The sequence below is a fragment of the Candoia aspera genome, chromosome 14, assembly GCF_035149785.1.
Source record: "Candoia aspera isolate rCanAsp1 chromosome 14, rCanAsp1.hap2, whole genome shotgun sequence".
In the NCBI taxonomy this organism is placed as follows: Eukaryota; Metazoa; Chordata; class Lepidosauria; order Squamata; family Boidae; genus Candoia; species Candoia aspera.
The window spans coordinates 4,273,720-4,294,525 of NC_086166.1; positions in this window are offsets into that span (position 1 = coordinate 4,273,720).

A 20,806-nucleotide genomic window follows, 5' to 3' on the forward strand; every position below is an offset into this window, starting at 1 on the left:
GGCATATTGATGGCATGTAACAAAGGTGAAGCGATCTGAATTCGGAGGGCAGAAGATGACTTGGCGCATCCGTGGGTGCAGATATTGGCAATCCCTTAAATGCCTCTTTTTCTTGGGATTGCTGCGTGAGCTCAGAGTCACTGGGATGTGGGTACCCCGCCTATCCCTCCAGATCACCTTTTCCGTTTTTGAATTTCGGTCTCTGCCCAACCCTAGCAGGGAACTTAACTCCCTGCTACTTGGATCATGGGAGAAGCCGGCTTCCGAGGCTGGGTCCTTTGGGTGCGTGCCCAGACTTGACGTGCAAATCTGTCCCACTTTATTTGCTTGCTTTCTGAGGAGTGGAGGCACCAGGCCACCTGCACCGGCATCGTGGTTTGTTAAGCCAAATCCCCTTGGCTTTATGTGATGTAACCTGGCTAGCATTGTCGAGTTTAACCAGCCTTACGTTCTTAACCATTAAGTGTGTTCCTTCTTATGTTCTTTTTGTCCAGGCTGTATAAATCTACTCATCTTACTTTAACACCCCCCACCCCCCCCAGGCTTGAAGCCTCCTTGTGAAGGCCCTTTTCAGGAGCTGTCTGCTCTCTTGATCTGTCCTGTCCTGTTTTCTGCTGCTGGCCAAATCCTAGCTTGTTTTCTCTTTTTCCTCCATTCTTCAGAGGGGAACGAGCTCCTGTTGAGACTGACCTTACCTCCAGCCCTCCTCCTCTATCAGGACATTTATCCCGGTTTTTCGCATACCGTCGTGCTGAGCATTTTCGCGTCAGCGACGGTCACTAACAGCAGCTCTAGGGGGTTGAAGGGGTGAAGCCTGAACGTTGGGGTGACTCCTCAGGGATGCATTCAAAGACAGCTAACATCTAGCGTGTCAATTAAGGCCCAAGTGTTCTCCTTACATTGCGGTTCGAGGCTTAAACTGAATCATGTTCCTGTATCGTTTTTTGTTCCCTTGGTTCCAGTTCCTCCTCCTCCTCCTCTCTCAAGGTGTTACACGGTTTAACCTGTTTTATCCTTTCTCACAGCTTGAGCAAGAGTCCTCGTGTCGCGGAAAGGACGGGCTTGTTTGGAACTGCCAGGACTTGGTGCAAGAGTGACCAAAATTGGGGGAACCCTCCTTCTCTTGACAGAGCTGTAATGTGCCTTGTTTTGTTTTGTTTTGTTTTGTTTTGAACCTTTGAGATATGTTTCCGTGAGCGAAGAAGAAAAAATGTGGAAAACCTTTTGGGTGTGAACGGTTTCTTCTGTTGTTGTCGTTTTTTCATAGAATGTTAGCCATCTTTTTTTCTCCCCCCCCCCTCCTTTTTTTGATTAAATTATTACTCACCTCTATTGTGGCATTCTCTTCTGGGAACAAAAAATAAAATGGACGTGTTTGCTGGAGGAAATGCAGGAAAAGAAAGACGAAAAAAGTGCTTCCTTGCAAGGAAGAAAAATGTTTCTTTTTGCGAGTCTTCATTGCTCCATCTGGTCTTGTTTTGTTTTGTTTTGTTCTGCGGGTCACCTACTGAACGAGTTCCTTGAAAGTGCCCCAGGAATTTCCCAGTAGCCATGATGCCTGGGATCATTGGGGCTGAAGTTCAGACTTCTGGAGAGAATCTGGGTAGGAAAAGCTTTTCCAGAACTGGAAACCTTGTAATTCATTATATGACCACTAGATGTTAACCGTCTTCTGGTTTTGCGTGCCTGAGTGTGCGCACGTCGAAACAAAACACCTTTTGCACACATCGCTTTAAGTGCCGCTGTCTCAGGGGAGCATCGCGTTGTCGTAATGTAAGAAGATTCTCCAGTGCTCTGGGTGGGAAGCCGTTGAGGACAAGGGAGAGGGCCTTCGCGTGAGAAGGCTTAGGCATAAGGAAACTAGCTGTGGGTTGAGGTTTGGGTAATCAGACAAAACGCAGCATGGCCAGGCTTGGCAGCTGTTTCAAGGGTAAATGCAGTGATTTCCTTTTGAAAAAACAAGACCTGGAGCCCACCATTTGCTCTCATAGCACCTCACTGGTGAAAAAGCCAAGGTCACCCTTGGAGAAAATAAGTTGGAGTATTCCAGCTAGACCAAGGTCTGCTCAGTCTGACCATGGACTTCTAGAAATATTCTCCCATTTCTCCCTTTACTGGGGATGTGTGGCAGCAGCTGGCTTGACCTTAGCTTCTGGCCTGGGAAGCTAAGCAGAGATAAACTGCCGGGCCAGAGGAAAACCGGGAAAATTAAATCCTGGGAGAGAACAGATGACTGACTCCACCCTGCAGGCCTTTGGAAAGGTATTCAAAACCTGGCTTTTTCTTTGGGTTGTGATAATCAAGAGTTCCTACCTGGAGGAGCGTGATACAGGTGAATCCCTGGTTGCCAATCAATGGTCTGTCTTTGATTTTAGCTGGAATTGTTTTGTTCCTGTATTCTGTTTTGGTTGATCGTGTGCCACCCAGAATCACAGCATTCAAGTTGAATGGACATATAAATGCCATTGATTGATCGATCGATTGATTTTCTACCCTGCCTTTATTATTTTTATAAATAAGGCAGCGAACATACCTAATACTCCTTCTTCCTCCTTTTTTCCCCTACAACAACAACCCTGTGAGGTGAGTTGGGCTGAGAGAGACGACTGGCCCAAGGTCTCCTAGCTGGCTTTCAGGCTTAAGGATTGAATGGAGATGCAGATGCAGATGGAGAGATGGATGGATGGATGGATGGATGGATGATTGATGATAGATAAAAAAATTGGATGGATGGAATAGCAGAGCACATTTCTGTCATTGTCAAGAAAGCCTACCTGATTGCCAAGGCAGAAATAGTCATTCTCTTTCACACCAATCTTACACAACCTTGCTTTTCTTAATTGTCCTTGCGAAGTGTGCTGACAAAGTCACTCAGCAAGAAAGCAAAGCTCTTCCCGAAAGATGGGCTCCTTTGCATGCTAATTAATAGCTTTGCAACAAGTCACCCTCAAGCCGAGAAAAGATAAATTCAAATTACAAACGGAGCTAAAATAACTTAAAAGTTGCCAAGTTGCCGTTCAAGCTGAAAAGGCAGCTGGGATGCGTAGGGTGATCTCATTTTATTACCCACTTGTTGATTGGTTTCTTTACAGCATGGCCTGGTGCCAGCAAGGTGCTTTGTGGCTCTGTTAATTTCTGTCAGAGAAAAGGCTGCTTGTGCACCAGAACCCAAGTATAATTGGCAAATCAGAACACACAGAAATGGGTAGATGATTACTCCTGAAATTTCTCAAATATGGGGAATGTTTTCTTGGAAGAAGCATTGGACGTTATTTGAAAGAAAATTTCTTGTGTTTGCACTTAAAAAAAACAACACCCACCATTGCAAATTTTAGAAGAGTGCACATTTGGAAAAATTTCAGTTTGTGGGTTGTTGCAAAGCACAACATTGCAGAAGGTCGTATTGGCGTGTAAACCAAACTGATTTATCCCCAGAGACAGGGAAGAATGTGCATTTGGCTTCCACGTGCTCGCAAAAAGTTCCCATCTTCTAGTTTTTGGCATTCTTGCAGCTCTTCGAAGTAGGTCTGGGTTGAGAAACAGGGCAAATGCTGAACCCTCTTTTCTCTGGCTGTGTTTGCATAACCCATAGTTGACTGAATGGCAGTTTGCTGATTTAACCCAACTGATTAGAGCCATACTACCCCACTCACTGCCAAGCACTATGCCAGTGGGCACAATCAAGGAAACAAGATGCACCGATTTCAAGGAGCTATTTTTAATGCTAGTCTGTTAATACAAATCAAGAGGAATTTCCTACCCTAGTTTCTATTGAGTTCATGAAGGTGGAGGCTTGAAATGCTTCTTCCCAAGTTTCTCTTCGCCTGAGCTAAGTTGTTATTTAGGAGATGGAGGTTCTCTAGATGTTCTGCAACCGTAATTCCCAGATGCAATCATCACTGGAAGTTCTGCGAGTGATAGTTGCAGAGCATCTGCAATGCAGCTGAGGACAGCTGAGGTTGAGAAAGGTGGTCAGTCATCCAGCTGGTCCCCACTTCAGGTCAGGTAAGGCACTTCAGCTAGGAATACCCGAGAAAGCTGAATTTTTGAAAAAGAAAAATTGCATGAAATAAACAGGCTTGGGTTCCTCAGGTTAACATACAGATTCCAGCAGAGCAAGTCAACTAATTTCATGTTCTAATATTTATGGGCAGTAGACATTTACTTACTTAGTTACTTACAGGGCTTCTATGGCTGCCTGTCTCATACAATGACTCTAGGCAGCTCACAACAATCCATAAAACATAGTTAAAAACATACCCTTCCCTTCAGGTGCCAGACCAAGCATCCTCACAGCTCAACCCCCCATCCTAGATCCTAGCCCAACGCTTGGGGGAAGAGCCAGGTCTTCACAGCCCTCCGGATGGCTAAAAGGGTAGGGTAGGGTATATCAAACATGTTCATAATGTTTTGTTGTTGTGAGGTGGAGGAAAAACCTTAAATAATAATACAGAATTGAAAGGTAGCCCAAGTAAAGAACCAAGATAGATAGATAGATAGATAGATAGATAGATAGATAGATAGATAGATAGATAGATAGATGATAGATTTAAAAGGACATTTATTGCAAAATGCAAGCATTTTAAATATCAACTTTCAATATGCTCATGAGTTTTCCAAAATTGGCACTGAACTGTAATTTCAACTGTGATTGAAAGAGGTTTATAAATAATCAGTTATTTTATGTAATTACTTCAAATTAAACTTATTTACATATAGGCGTCCAACTCAATTGAATTGAATGTTGCTGGTGTCTTCCCCCTGTATGCCTTTTGGAGTGATGCCTGGCATGCCACTCAAAGACCAAGTGTTGTTCTGCATGGCTAAAAGTTGTTCTATAGAGCAAAGACTTTGATGTTTCTCCTGCAACGGGTGAGAAGGAAAAAGCTCAGCCAGGAAAATATAAAATCCAAGGGGCTGCATTATCTAGAACTTAGAATCTGATTGGAACAGATATGCCAAATGAATAACAAAACAGGAAATTATCAACGGAACAATCCTGAACAGTTGCAAACTATCACAGGATTTGTACGCATGGCATTCTTAGCACAACCACGTGCGCAAATAAGAGGAAAACGGATCGAGCACCCGCCCTGAAAATCGGGGAAGCTGGTCGCTGCATCCAAACGCTTGAAAAACGTTAATACGATTCACAGATGTGTGACGGAGACTTGTATAGTCCCAGCTGTTTTGAAGGATGGCGGTTTGTGACTGGCTGGACTCGATTCACCATGAAAGCCCTACTGAAGAGTAAGTCAAGCTTCTCTGCTGCCACAAAAGCATCGGCGGACCAAAGAATGTTAAAGAAGGTGACTGTGAGCTCCCCACTCGCTTTTCTGCTGCCGTCCTGCCACTGACCAGTTGTCACCCCCCTCCCATTCCTACTTTAGATCATGGGTGCAAATGGAAGGACGGTGGGAGGGAACCAAGCGAACCACACTAAGCTGCTACTTAACCAAAGAGTGTGTGTGTGTGTGTCTGCTGTCAGAGAGCAAAAGATCTAAATCAAAAGGCTGGTCAGGCTTGAACACAAGCGCGTGCGTAGATGGCAGCAAGCGTGCCAGCCTCTTGACAAGCTGTTGAAAGGACAAAAGAACTGTCTGCCAGAATAAAAATGCTACAGTGACCACAGATAATGGCAGCTCGGAAACAAAACATTGGTAATCCCTGGCATCCATCAGCCTCGATGCAAGCGGAGATGGGGCGCAGCCCCCCTTGACAGATGGTGCCCGATTTCCCAACCACCTCCTGACAGTGCCTCCCCTTATCCAACTACATCCAACTATGCCCACCTTGTGCTCCCAATATTTTAAAGGCCATTTTAATATGAAGGGAATTTGGACTCATTTGCAAAGACCCATCAGCCCAGGCTAATCACCCATACCTATTCCTTAGACAGAATGCAAGACTAACATAGAGCTGGAAGAATGTCTGGGTTTTTGTGTGTGTGTTGTTGTGTTTGGCTCAGGATGATGTTCAACCCACCCCAAGAAAGGAAGCATGCTTTATTTTCTCTAAGGGCATGGGTTGTTACTGCATTATGAATTGTGGCTTGTTTTTACCAAGGTTTGATACTATGTCTAAACCCAGAATCTTGGTTGAGTCCTGGTTTGGGTTTTTTGCTCCCTGCGCTGCTTCTGGAGGCTAGCAGAAAGATGGGTGGAAAAAGAAAAAAGAAAACGGGTTGGCTGAAGAAGCCATGACCTCTTCGCTTACCTGCAAGGCCACCTCTGTCCTATTCAGGAAAACGGGGGCTCTCTAGACCTCAAAGCAAGCTTCTCATCTGGTCCTGCCCATCCCAACATCAGTCAAAGAGCCAATGGCTACAAACCAAGGAAGATTACCTCTTGGGTTCCTTCCTCTGGGATGGGACAGTGCCTTCAGGTTGCATCAATATTGGGGTGACCAGTTCTGTTCTGATACAATCTACAGCTGTTCCCTGCTCCTAGTTTTCCTCATAACAACATCCCTTTGGGTAGGCTGGGCTAAGACACCTAGGGAGCTTCTGAGACAGAAGAGGGTTCTCAGGAAAACCTGGTCTCCCCAGGGCCAGGCTAATACCTTACCCCAGGAAGCTTTTGTGACAGAGGAAGACCCAGAAGAACCTGGATCTCCCCAGGGCCAGGCTAACACCTTGACCACTACACCACCCTGCTTCTTCTGATTCCTGCTGCCCAATTCCCCAGATGGCTTCTCTCTTGGCTTTGCTTCTGATGTGCAGCTTTCAGTAGCTATCGTGCAGGACCTGGGAGGCTTAAAATCAGCAGTGTTACCTTTGCAATTCTGAAATGTTTGGCAGCTGAGCTGCCTCAAGAGCATTAACTCTCGAGGTCTAATAAAGGGGCAGCTGATAGCCCCAAATGTGTTTTCTTGGCCCTGGTAGAGGCATTAATTCTGCTGAGGAAATAAGAACCTCATAATATTGCCAATTTTGTAAATTCCCACCTTATGAAAAGTATTACAGAAAGGTGTACCTTGCCCAGCAGCTTCCTAGTTAGGAAGCTGAAGTTAAAGTAAGTTGGAAGTGGGGTGCACCACAGAGAGAGAGCCCCACATCATGCAGAAGATACTGTAGGTCCTAATCTTCAAGTCGTCCATCATCTGAGGTTCATCTAACAGTTCTTTTGACTCACAGATCACTAAGAAGGGGCAACTTGTGAAGTTCGGTTCTGTTTATTTTCTCGGTGGTGCTCCCTCAAAATCACAACCACTTTGAACATAAATTTATTTTTCTTGCTCTGCTCCATCTTGTCAACCAAGATCTGTGTAGGAGCATACTTGGGCTGGCACATTTAGCAATGTATGCATTTGCAAAGTGAAAAATAAAATAAAATGCTGTATTTGGTCAGGAATTTTTACACACAGAGAGACATTCAAGGAGATTATTTTTCTCCATAAATTAGGGTCTACATAGCTGGGCTCACTGAAGAATGCATTCTCTTATTTATTTATATTTTTATTGTGTTGCTTTCCTCCCTTCTTCTGCTAAGCTTGCTCTTGTTTTCTTTTAGCGGGAGGTATCATTAAGCCCTTTTTCCCCTCAGCTCCTTTTCTTTCTCTTGCATGAAATTATGCAAATCCTCAGGAAGATGTTGAATGGAGCTGAGTTTATGGAGAAGCAGAGAGGACCTTGGAGAAAGGCGTATTCATGCATGTTTTCTTTGATGGAAGCAAGCAAGCTTGACCTTGTAAGTTGATGCTTCTGGCCCCAGCTGGGCAATGGAGTGGATTCTCTTGAGCTCCTGAAGATGAACGTTCACTTCTGGCCTGCCAGTTTTCATTGAACAGAAAAGCTAATGTTGAATAACCCCTCTGACAGCCAACCTTAAAGACTTTTGAAAGATTTTGAATTGAAGGGATGTGGAGCTGGGCTTGCCTGAATTTATTTCTTGGTTTCTCACATGGTTGATGAGGAAGAGGGCTACCTTGGGTCTGTTGGTGGCTCTGAAATGAATTGGAAGCAGCGACTCAGAAGAAGTATAAGGGGAGTGTCCTCCTATGAGATGAATGTTAGATATTGAGGTCTCATCATAACACAAAGCTCCACAGCCAGAGTCATGTCAAGGAGACAGCTGGATCTTCATGAACAGAGGTGGGCAGCTGGGCACTCTATGTAGCTCCTAAGCCCTTTCTCGTCCCTGAAAACAACAACCCAGTGTTTTCCCAGGGTTGCATTTAGCATTTAGATTGGCCTTTCATCCTCCATTTTGAAACTGGTAGTTACAGATGCTGTTCATTCATTCATTCATTCATTCATTCATTCATTCATTCATTCATTCATTCATTTGATTTATATCCAAGAGCATTTCTTTTATTTATTTTTCTCCACCACAAAGGTAGGTTGGGCCAAGAGAGAAGGTGAATGGCCCAAAGTCTCCCCAAGGAGATTCTGTGGCAGGACTGGAACCTGGGTCTCCCCAATCTCAGTAGACCACCTTCCCACTGGACCACATTAGCTGTTGGGCTGAGTGGAAAGGACTGGTCCAAAGTCATCCAGACAGATTCCATGCCTAATGGAGGATTAGAACCTGGATCCCCGACTCCTAGTCCAGCCCCTTCACCACTATCCCACCATGGTTCTTGGGTTCTAGGGAGGGATTGTCCTAAAGACACACAAAGAAAAACTATTACAGGTAGTCCTTACTTAACAATCATTTGTTTAGTGACAGTTCGGACTTGTGACAGTGCTGAAAGAAACTGAATTACGACCGGTCCTCACACTTATGAGCATCATGGTGTCCCCACGGTCATGTGATCACGATTTGGGAGCTTGGCAACCGGCTCACATTTATGACCATCACATGGTCACATGATTGCCATTTTCTACTTTCCTGACTGGCTTCTGGCAAGCAAAATCAATGGGGAACCCCATGATCCACTTAACTACGTGGTTTGCTTAATGCCCACAGCAATTCACTTAACAACCATGGCAAAGAAGGTCGTAAATCCGGGTCAGATTTGTTTAATGACTGCTTCACTTAGCAACCAAAATTCTGGTCCCAATTGTGGTCGTTAAGCGAGGACTACCGTATGGGTGTTGTTGTTATCAGTGCATAATCCCGCTTCTCCATACCTCTATAAGAGCCAATGTATGCCCAAGATCTCAAGTGTCTCTGTTTAGATCAACCAAGTGTCTTGCAGCTTGCAAGCCAAGGTGAGAAATTGCACACACACAGATGCACCTCCCGGTTCCAAACGCATTCCTTGATATCACCATTTTGGGTCCAGCATGCTGTGAAATGAGCCAAAAAAGAACAGAACATGTTGCTATAACTGAGAAGCAGCTGAAGGAGAGAAAAACGTGCTGTTTAACTAGCAGGAAAAGTCAGCTTGTGTCCTAAAATGAGGGCAAAGCAAGGAGATGCCATGCTAAATACTAACTCTGGTTTTGCACAAACGTCTTTCAATAAGGATCTTCAAAATATTAGGGACTACGGTTTCCATCAGCTTCCATCAGGATGCTGGGAGTGATGGCTCATGTAATCAGAGATACTGTAACTAGAGGTCATTGGCTAGAGTCTAAACCAGTGTTTCTCACCCTTGGCAACTTTAAGCCGTGCGGACTTCAACTCCCAGAATTCCCCAGCCAGCACTGGTCTAGACAATTAAATGAATTGTTGGCTGTAAGTAAACAAAGAGTTTTAGCACAGAGCCATTCTGGAGTAGTTTGGCAGAGGAATCTAGTAATAAATAAAAAGTAGAAGGAAAAATATGGTGGTACAAGCAAGTCAGCACTATGTAAATTTACTGGAGCATTTTAAGATTTATTAGGATACTAAGATCAAGTCTAGTTAATGAGAATCACTCTTCGATAATGGAAACTGGAAATACAGTTTTTCTACAATAGCTTTAAGTTTGTAACCTTTGCCTTAAACTTCCTAAACAATTTATAGTATACTTTCAATAAAAGGAAAGATTGTCATTGACCAACTCATTCTTTAAAATGTCCCATTGACTCAATTCACTCTTTAAAATGTCCCATTCCAGGTTCTAGACGATATTTAAGCAATACGTTAGTAAATGAATTTATCTGCCTTAAGTACCTTGATGTCTGAATTACACATAACACGGATAAATTATGTGTAATATGTAAGACGGTTAATACAGTACACGGATACTTTTAAAAACATAGACCACAGGTTGGGTTTACCTGCAGCAAGGGATGCTTAATGTTCAACACAGCGCAAGGATTTTTGTGACCTTGGCATCCTAGGAAAATTGTGGGCCGTTGATGAATTTTGAACTTGATAGCACGCTTTATGGAGTTTTTCCCACCAAGAGGCCTCTTTCTTGTAGAAGGACTCATCCAACTAAGACCCTTTGTCTTCTGGCAGCTGGCTAAGAAGGTGACCCCCCATCAATATTTATAAGCCTCGAGCAACATCAGCAATCCCAAAGCTGTTAATGGAATGGGATTCATTCAGCCAGACCAATTTATTTAAAAGCAAAAACAATAAGGTTGGCAACTGAAGGAAACTAAGATGAAGATGAAAATGAAGAAGGCAGCTGATACAGATTTGGCTTCAGTGAATGTTTTTCATTGGAAATGAGATACTACAGGAGTGGATTTCTCTTCCGTTAAGGACACGCGTGACCCAGAACTCAAATATGAAGGCACCTTTGAAGGTACCACCTAACAACAGTGAATAATAAATATTATAATTTATTTGTGCACCTCGTTTCCATGTTTCCTTGGAGAATTCAGCAAGGCTTGCATGGGGGGATTTCCTCTAATTTTATCTGTGATGTCCCTGTGAGGTTGAGTGGAGAGAGAACACTGGCCCAGGGTCACCCAGTGAGGTCCACAGTCAACTGAAGACCTGAATCTGGCTCTCCTCACTCTAAATCCAATCCATCAACCATCATTTCTCATTACCCCAGAAGGACCCAAGCAAATTGCATCTCCCTTGTTATCAAGCAGGCCTGTCAATAAACGAAGCGCTGCCAAATCAACAAACCAGGATAGACCACGCCTTGTTGCAATCTATGCCTTCCCTAGCAACCCCTTCCCCTAGCAACCGCCCGGGTCTCTGTCAGTAAGCTTGGTCGTCACTGAAGCACCAGCCGCATCGTCTGCGGAGCTGAAATACGCTCCCTTCTCTAGTGTTTGCCCTCGTTGTCAATTTGTGACCTCGCTTGGGAGAATCACCATCGCCAGCAAGAGAGGAAGCATTTGAGTTATACAGTTTTGGCCCTTGCTTCTGTGTGACGGTGACATGAGCCCCCGTGGTGTCAGCATCATTGCCATGGCAACTGCAGATGGTCCTTCTGAAGCCATCTTCTCCTGCTTTTTATCACTAAGGCAGATCTTTGTCCTGGGCAGGGGATGAGAGAGAACAAGCTTAATAGATCTTAAGTTAATCAGGGCGAGGATAAATTAGGTTTCAGGCCCTTATGAGCCAGATGGCATGAACCGGTTAGGGCAGGAAGCCCCGTTCATTAGAATCTGGCATATTCTGTTTACAAAGAATTCTGCCATCTCTACCTCCCCATCCTTGGAGGAGAAAAAAGAGGGGTTTAAACCATTCCATCTGATTTTCGGGAGAGGATGCTTTGCAATCTTGGCACAAGTTGGGTTATTTTGTTGTGCCTCATTGGCAGTGTTCGTGGCATTTTCTGGCTGGGACCCGAGGCAAGCTGGTTGCGTTTTTCCACCGGTTTTCTCCCTTTTGGGGAACTTTGGGAATGTGGCAGGCATATTTGTGGCTTGATCACAAAACCACTGCCACAAGGATCTTCTCCAAAGGATAGTCATGAAAAGGGTATCAACCATAGTTATCCCAAGCAAATGCACTCCATTTAGCCCTCCCAGAGATTCTCCAGAACCTCAGCTTTATATTGGGTTTTTTTCTGGGCAGATGGGCACCCTTCCAGGCAAAGCTCTGCACAGCAGCCATCTACTGGGATGCTTAAAAACTTGCCCTAAACAGGCCAGTGGTATCCAAGTGAGACTCAGAGGCAGCTTTCTAAACACAGAAGCTGCTAGAAGCTTGGCAACAGGCTGATTTTCCGTTTTAAAAAAATGGAGGGAGGAATTAAGTGTGGAAAATAACTGGCAAGCAGGTCAAAGAGGTCAAGATGGTGCAGACAACCATGAGATCAAAGCCCCCTCCTTTTTACATGCAATCATGTTATTGCCGTTTAAAAAAAAAGGATGGAGTTTCAATCTCTTGGCTGCAGACACCATTTTGACTTTTTTGACCCACCCCCCTGCACAGATGCTACCAGCAGATGCCCAGGGTGAGGCCTTGGAAGCCCATTGTTGACTACAACTCTGATGTTCCCTACTCACAAAAAGTATAATTTGTTAATTGTAGAGGTGTATCTGTTTCCATATTGCCCACAAAGAGCTGGTGGTGGTACAGGTCGTCCTCATTTAGCCACCCCAATTGGGACCGGCAACTCAATCGTTAAGCGAAGTGGTCACTAAGTGAAACCACAACTGTGACCTTCCTTCAGCTTTCCTTTGCTTTACAATGATTTTCAATCTCAGCAACTTTAAGATGTATGGACTTCAACTCCCAGAATTCCCCAGCCCGCATGGCTGGCTGGACAATTCTGGAAGTTGAACTCCATACATCTTAAAGTTGCTGAGATTGAGAAATGCTGCTTTACAGAACTGTGAAGGTCATCAATGCGAGGACTGGGCACAAAGTGACCTTTTCGTCAGCGTCATAACTGCGAACGGTCACTAAACAAGGACTACCTGTACACGTGGTGGTCTCTCCTCTCTCTCCTGACAACCTTGTGAGGTGGGCTGTGACAGTGACCCAATCAGCACCACTTGCTCTCCATTCCCCTTTGCAATCTATCCCGGATGACGTTCTACCCCTGCTTTCCCAGCAGCTGCGTCATTCAAAGGCTCCCGTCTTCACCGCGGCTGTTTACAAAAGCCTCCATTTCGTTGCTTTTGCTCCTCCTCGGCGGCTGCTGTCGCTGCTCCCTCACCGTTGGGGCAGGAAGACGGCTGTGCTTATCAATTCCATAATTAATTTCCTGGCTCGCCTTTTGCCAGCTCTTTCGAGAGGAGCAGATGTGCCTTCTGTTTGTTACACCACAGCAGCGCCTGTTGCCCAACTGAGTATCTGCCACAAGTAGGGTGTGTGTGTGTGTAGGGGAACTTCACCAGGCCAGGAGTAGGAGAAATGACAGATATTCTGCTTGCAAATTTGGGAGGTGCTAAACCCCTTTGGGCCTATGCAGGGGACTAGCTCCTAACTGGTTGCATTTTTCACCCTGGTAGGACCGTAACAAATTGTGGCAAGTTCTTAGTGGTATGGGGATACCAAGTCATCTTGTATGCCTCCTGAAGAATCTGTATAATGACCAAGTAGCAACAGTAAGAACAGACCACGGAACAATGGACTGGTTTAAGATTGGGAAAGGAGTACGGCAGGGCTGTATCCTCTCACCCTACCTATTCAACTTGTATGCAGAACAAGTCATGCGACAAGCTGGCCTTGAGGAATCCAAGGCTGGAGTTAAAATCGCTGGAAGAAACATTAACGATCTCAGATATGCAGATGATACCACTTTGATGGCTGAAAGCGAAGAGGAACTGAGGAGCCTTATGATGAAGGTGAAAGAAGGAAGTGCAAAAGTGGGCTTGCAGCTAAACCTCAAAAAAACCAAGATTATGGCAACCAGCTTGATTGATAACTGGCAAATAGAGGGAGAAAACGTAGAGGCAGTGAAAGACTTTGTATTTATAGGTGCGAAGATTACTGCAGATGCTGACTGCAGTCAGGAAATCAGAAGACGCTTAATCCTTGGGAGAAGAGCAATGACAAATCTCGATCAAATAGTTAAGAGCAGAGACATCACACTGACAACAAAGGTCCGCATAGTTAAAGCAATGGTGCTCCCCGTAGTAACGTATGGCTGCGAGAGCTGGACCATAAGGAAGGCTGAGCGAAGGAAGATGGATGCTTTTGAACTGCGGTGTTGGAGGAAAATTCTGAGAGTGCCTTGGACTGCAAGAAGATCAAACCAGTCCATCCTCCAGGAAATAAAGCCAGACTGCTCACTGGAGGGAATGATATTAAAGGCAAAACTGAAATACTTTGGCCACATAATGAGAAGACAGGACACCCTGGAGAAGATGCTGATGCTAGGGAGAGTGGAGGGCAAAAGGAAGAGGGGCCGACCAAGGGCAAGGTGGATGGATGATATTCTAGAGGTGATGGACTCGTCCCTGGGGGAGCTGGGGGTGTGGATGACCGACAGGAAGCTCTGGCGTGGGCTGGTCCATGAAGTCACGAAGAGTCGGAAGTGACTAAACGAATAAACAACAACAAGGGAGCAGGTTCAAAATAGGATATTTATGGCTTATTGGGCAGAAGGGAGATACCTCCTTCTCCTTCTCCTCTCAAATTTATATAGCTACCCATCTCCTCTCCTCTCCTCCCCCCCTCTCCTGATTCTCCTTCTCCTGCTTTCATTATTTCCTTCTTCCCTTCTCCTCCTCCTCCTTCTCTTTCTCCTTCTCATGCTTCTGTTCCTTCTTTCCTCCCCCACCTCCACCTCCCCAAAATGATTCAGAAGGGAATACAAATGAGCCATCCCAGCCGCAGGACCAGCCCGGCATCAGCCTGAGTGCCAGAGCTGCCTCAGGCTGCAAATGCTGGGAGAGACCCACAAAATAACGCAGGCACGATTTGTTTGTTGCACCCGTCCTTCTTGCTGTCGTGGAAGGCACTGAGCCATCACATGCAATTTTGAAAGATTCGATAGGTTTCCTCCGAAGGACAGAAGGAACCATCTTGTCTCAGGAGCACAACTTCTCAGGCCATTCCCCACCCCCTTGGCCGGTATTCCTGGCAGAAGGACATCTTTCTGGCCCTGTGGGAAAACTTCATTGCCTTAATGGGAGTTGCATAATTGGAATGGGAAAGTTTTGGATGTGGCCTTATCACCCATAGAGGCCACGTGGGCCCTCTTGTACATTTTTCCCTTCCCCCCCCCATCGCTCCTTTGGCCTTCATGGGACAGCAATCTTCAAGTGCATCAACAAGCATTTGGGTAAGATTGGCTTGCTGGGGCATCCCTAGAAGGAGTCCACAAAGTCAAGGTGGGGTTGCAACAACTCAGTGGAAGTCCCACCCAGTTTTTGACATGTGATGTGAAAAGGGGGCAGGGCTTCCATTGTACAGCCAGGGGAGGGGGGCAGCTGGATTTTGTTGACCTGCAGACCTGCTTGGCTGTTTGCGCTGTTGGATGGAGTCTCCCGACATGAGGATGACTCTGAGCATCCTGGATGAGGATGAACATCCTGATAGTCAGGATGACCCTCCTGTCAGTAAGAACTATTAAGCAGTGGAACAGCTTGCCTCCTAGAGTTGTGGGTGCTCCAACTCTGAAGGTTTTCAAGAAAAGATTGGACAACCATTTGTCCGAGATGGTATGAGGACTAGAAGACCTCCAAGATCCCTTCCAACCCTATGATTCTATGGTTCTATGGTTCTATGGTTCTATTACTCTATGGTTCTATTATTCTACGGTTCTACGGTTCTATGGTTCTATGGTTCTATTACTCTATGGTTCTATTATTCTACGGTTCTACAGTTCTACGGTTTTACGGTTCTATGGTTCTATGGTTCTATGGTTCTATTACTCTATGGTTCTATTATTCTACGGTTCTACGGTTTTATGGTTTTATGGTTCTGTGGTTCTATGGTTCTATGATTCTATGATATGGACATACTGTTCCTAGAACTCGTTAGAAATAACAATAAATCTCACTGCAATTGGGAATGCTTTCTGGAGCACTTCTGGGGTATCGTTAAGCCTCAGGATGAGTGTTAACTACAACTCCCAGCAGCCCCAGCTTATATAGCCAATGAAGAGAAGTCCCAGGAGCAGATGTTTGCATGTGTGTGTTACTCAGTGCCCTGCTCAATTCCATTCCTTCTTCCAAAGCGGCCTCTGTCTCTCCCTAGACCCAACTCTGAGCCATGGGAGAGATTGACCAAGCGCCTGCTTCAGTGTTTCTCAACCTTGGTGACTTCAAGATGTGTGGAGCAACTCCCAGAATTCCCCAGCCAGCAACTCCATCTTGAAGTTGCCAAGGTTGAGAAACACTGGTCTACTTTTTCTCCACCATCTCCTCCCTGGACAACAGGAGCTTGGTTTTAAACCTGATGTGCAAAATGGCTGCTCCTTTGAGAAGGCAAGGAATGAAAACATTGAAGTCTACGGAAGGAGCAGTTTTTTCTTTATAAAAAAAAACTCTGCAAAACTTGTTCATTTTATTTATGTTTCATTCATTCATTCATTCATTCATTCATTCATTCATTCATTCATTCATTCATTCATTCCATTTAGGCACTGCCTGACTCCAGACTGATTCTGGACAGCTCACCATAAAAGCAAACAGGTAGAAAGAACAAGTTAAAAAAAATATTTTTAGGGACAATACCCTGGTAGTGTAAGGAAATTATGGATTCTCTCTCTTTCTGACTGTCCCCAGAAATTTTAAGCAGAATAAATGGGCGCTGCCTTTCCCTGGAACGGGTGGGTGCCGTGTCTCCTTCATTTTTCCTGACACAAAACCAATACAGCAGGATCAACAAACAGAGAGATGGAGGGAGGCATTTATCGAAGGTGAGAAGATTACAATTCATAAGCTCACTCTTTACTCAGCAGGCTGCGGAAGGAGAGAAAAATGAATCTCTTTTTCCTTCCGTTTAATTAACCTTCCCCTCCTTCTTCTTAAGGTGTCTTTCCCAGTGCATCAGTACAAAGGGTAGCCATTTTCTCGATGAAAAAGGAGCACCATTTTAATTTCAAAGTTTTAATTTAGTTAAAAAAAAAAGCCAACCAGCCTAATGGTGAGGTAGAATGTAGCAGATGTCTCAGAGGGCAAATACTGAGTGCCTTTAAAAAGTGGCTTTGCTTAGTTCACACACACACACACACACACACACACACACGATTCTATTCAATCATGTCTGATTCTTGGAGACTGCCTGGACAAGTCCCTGAAGTTTTCTTGGCAAGGTTTTTCAGAAGTGGTTGGCCATTGCCTGCTTCCTGGGGCTGAGAGGGAGGGACTGGCCCAAGCTCCCCCAGCTGGCTTTGTGCCTAAGGCGGGACTCGAACTCACTGCCTCCCAGTTTCTAGCCTGATGCCTTCACCGCTACACCAGACTGGCTCTTCTTACATGCATACACAATTTTTAAAAAGAATATAAAAACTAACACAAGCTAATATCAAGTAAGAAAAAGAAAATAAAGAAAGAGAAATCAAAGGGAAGTGCAAGAAAGGAAAAAAAGTAAAGAAAAAATAGAAAAGAAAGAAAAAAGATACTACGAGGTAGCTTCCAATTTTCTTGACAGCAGTTGTAAGTACAATTATAAGTCTACCTCTCTTCTTTCTGTAATCTGTTAAAGCATCAAAACCTTAAATCCTAAATTCATTTTTTTTGTTTCACACAAAAGTCTATACGGGATTTCCCTAGGTTTACTTTTGATGACCTGCTATACAATAATTGCTCAAATCCACTCCAAACCGTTCTCTCGTCCAGGAGGCTTACAAAAATCTACACCCAGATTGCACCAACCAAATAATCCCACCACATCATTTGGACATAGTAGGAAGTAAAATCAAGGCCATCGCCGACCTGAGGACCTCCGTTCAGTTGCTTTTGGAAATTTAATGAGCGGTCAGCTCTGCTTTCTGCAATTTCTCCCAGTGGGCGGCCCATCTGCCCGCACAATTTCCAATCAACAGGAACAGAAAAAAATACCGTAAGTGAATTACTGGTTTTCACCACTTCCGAATGGAAGGTCCGTCTAGAGGCAGGCTTCTGAAGCAAAAACTGTGCCCCACAAACAAGCATAAGCATGCATCTGAGCAAGGGTGACTGTGGCGTGGTCAAAAAAGTCAAAATGGCGGCCACATCGCCACAATCGAAGTTCCGCCTGGCTTTATGTGCACTCAACACGCATACCCCAAACAAGGCCCATCAAAACCACGTGGACCTTCCATGCAAGGGTGTCTGCACGGTTGGTCAAAAAGATCAAGCTATCAGCCATGATGGTAAGACTGAAGTTCTGCCTGTTTTTAATGGGCATCATGGTCTGTATTTAATGCTGCGGTAATCTCCTTCCTGGGTGTCCACAGAAAGGTCCCAAAAGTCCAGATGGGGCCATAGGCATGCAGTCGAAACCTAGCCCCTTTTTACGTGTGACTGGGGCCCCGTCTTGACTCTTTTGACCCACTCCCCGCAGACACCGCTGCTCCCTCTCCTGGTGTCTGAAGCCAGACATTTTCTCACTGGGCAAGGGATGCCAAGAAAGGCCTTAGTCTGAATTAGAAGACAGAATCGGGGCTAGAATTTGCAGCTCCCCTTCAGCCCGAAAGCTGTGCCCACCCCCACCTTGTGCCGTCCTGTCTTTCAGACCCATCCGCTTTCCCGAAAAGGGGGCAGCACCCCGTGGCTGCGGCTTTGGGCGTCTTGGAAGTCAGACGGACAAGACGTGAAGGAAAACAGGGCTGTCGTCTGGTAACACCACCCACATCGCCCATCAATCGATCGATCGATCTGGAAACAAACTCGTTGACTTTGACGATTCGGCCTGTGGGGTGGGGAATCAAGGGGGTCCGTTTTCACCTGGGTTAGGGGTTTCAGGGCTGAAAGGGTTTCCTTGTGCAGGAGAAAGGCTGTCTGGGGGGGTCTCCGGGCTGCTGTATTTGGGGGGGGGCGGGGAAGGAGCGACCGTCCCTGGCTTAGCAAGGCGAGGAGGAGAGAAAGAGAAGCCCGGGGTCGGAGGAGGACAGGGGAAAGGCGGGTGGGGGGGGAGAGCAGGGGGCTGTCCCTCGCCCCTCCCGCGCGCCCGGCCAATCCCCCCCCCGCGCCTCCCCCTCGCTCCCTCGCCTCCAAGCCGCCCCCTCCCCAGGAGGAGCGCGCCTGGAGCAGCCGCGGGGCGGCCGTGGAAAGTCGCCCCGGGCAGGAGGGGCTGGCCGGCTGGCAGAGCCCCGGCGCCGCTGAGACCGAGGCGGGCAGCGCTGCGGCAGCAGGCAGGAGCTCCGCGGGGCCGGGCGACAGCAGCCCGGGAGAGGTGAGCCCGGGCCGGCCGGAGGGGGAAGGGGAAGGGGGTGCCGGGTGGGTCTCGCGGGGCGCCGGGCGCGCAAACCTGTTGGCGCCGCATCCTACGGGAAAGGCGGGGGGGTGGGGGGTGTCCTGGCCTTTCTGTCCGAGGGAAGGAGGGGAGACCGGAGGGGGGCTCATGGAGGAGTGCTTGGAGTGGGGAGCTCTGCTGGGGTCGGGTGAGCCCTGAAACGAGACCGTGATGGGGACTCGAGTCCCCCTCCGGTCCATGCGAATAGCCTTGGCGGCGCGGGGGCTTTTTCCCCCGCTTCACTTTTCTGCGCAACCCCCTTGAGACCCCTTGGTGGAGTTCCCCCAGCGCCTGGTCCCTCCGGAGCTTCAGCCCCTCCGCTCTCGGCCTGCCTGCCTGCCTGCCTGTCTTCTCCAAGCTGGCGCCCCTCGGAAGACGCCGGCTGTAACCCTCCGCTGCTGGCTGGGAACCAAGGGAGTTGGAGTCCAAGCTGCTGCAGGGCGAAGGGATGGGGAAGGGTCCTGTCCGGGGGATCCACCCGGCGGCTCGCGGCTTGCCTGCCTGGCTTCAGGGATCTAGAGGGAGATGGGATCCTAGCTCTCCTCGCCCCAGTCCGGCCCCATCAAGGAAACCTTCTGCAATGGATACGGTGTGCTTGATGGAGCCCAAGGAACATGTATGGGTGGCCAAGGCAGCTGACACCCACATTCTCCACAACAGCAAGGACACTGGGTGAAGAAACATCTCCCCACCTTTCTCTGAAAGTGTCTTTGGAAAATGATTGCAGAAGGACAACCATCAGGGCACTTTTCCAAGTTCTGCTATAAAGGGACTGGGCAGGATGAGCCCCAGAATCTAGGGCAGTGTTTCTCAACCTTGGCAACTTTAAGATATGTGGACTTCAATTCCCAGAATTCCCCAGTTAGGCATGCTGGCTGGGGAATTCTGGCCGTTGAAGTCCACCCATCTTCAAGCTGCCACGGTTGAGAAACACTGGCCTAGACTGCAGGTCAAGAGCTCCAGAGATAAGTTGTGTGTTTGACCTTGCCCTTGAAGGCAGGCATCCCTCCTTGTGCCAAATGTGGGCAGCTAAACCATGGCCAACTGTTGCATGAAGTTTTACCCAGCTGTCTTAGCGGCATTTAAAGCAGAGCCCCTTTCAGAAGAACAATGGATTTCAGCAAACTAAAGTTGATTTGGGAGAACTCAAGAGAAATGGGTCCCACGCTTTTCTCCGACCCACAGAAGATGGAAAGGCACGGTGGCCTTCCTCACCTTCCCCAACCTGTTGTTCTCCACCCATTCAGAGACTTCATTTCCTAGCAAGGAGGCCAGCTGGGGTTCTTTATCTCTTTCTTTCCTGCTTTTGTTTCTAAAACAAGCAAAATCCCTGTGTCATCTTAAAGACTAAAACTCTTTCCGGTGGCATCGAAAGTGGGCTGCAGACAGGCAACTCAAGGGTTGAGTTTAAGATGCCGTAGGAGCTGTTATTTCGGCTGCAACCGTTATAGGCTAAGAATGCTGCAGAAAGTGTAGGAGAAGGTTTTTTGATAACATGATACATGATTAGATCCTTCAATGTTTCTAAGACTGTCCTTCCTTCCTTCCTTCCTTCCTTCCTTCCTTCCTTCCTTCCTTCCTTCCTTCCTTCCTTCCTTCCTTCCTTCCTCCTTTCCTTCCTGAATCTCTCCTCCTTCCCTCCCTCCCTCCCTCCATTGCTGACATTTTACCACAAACCAGGAAAG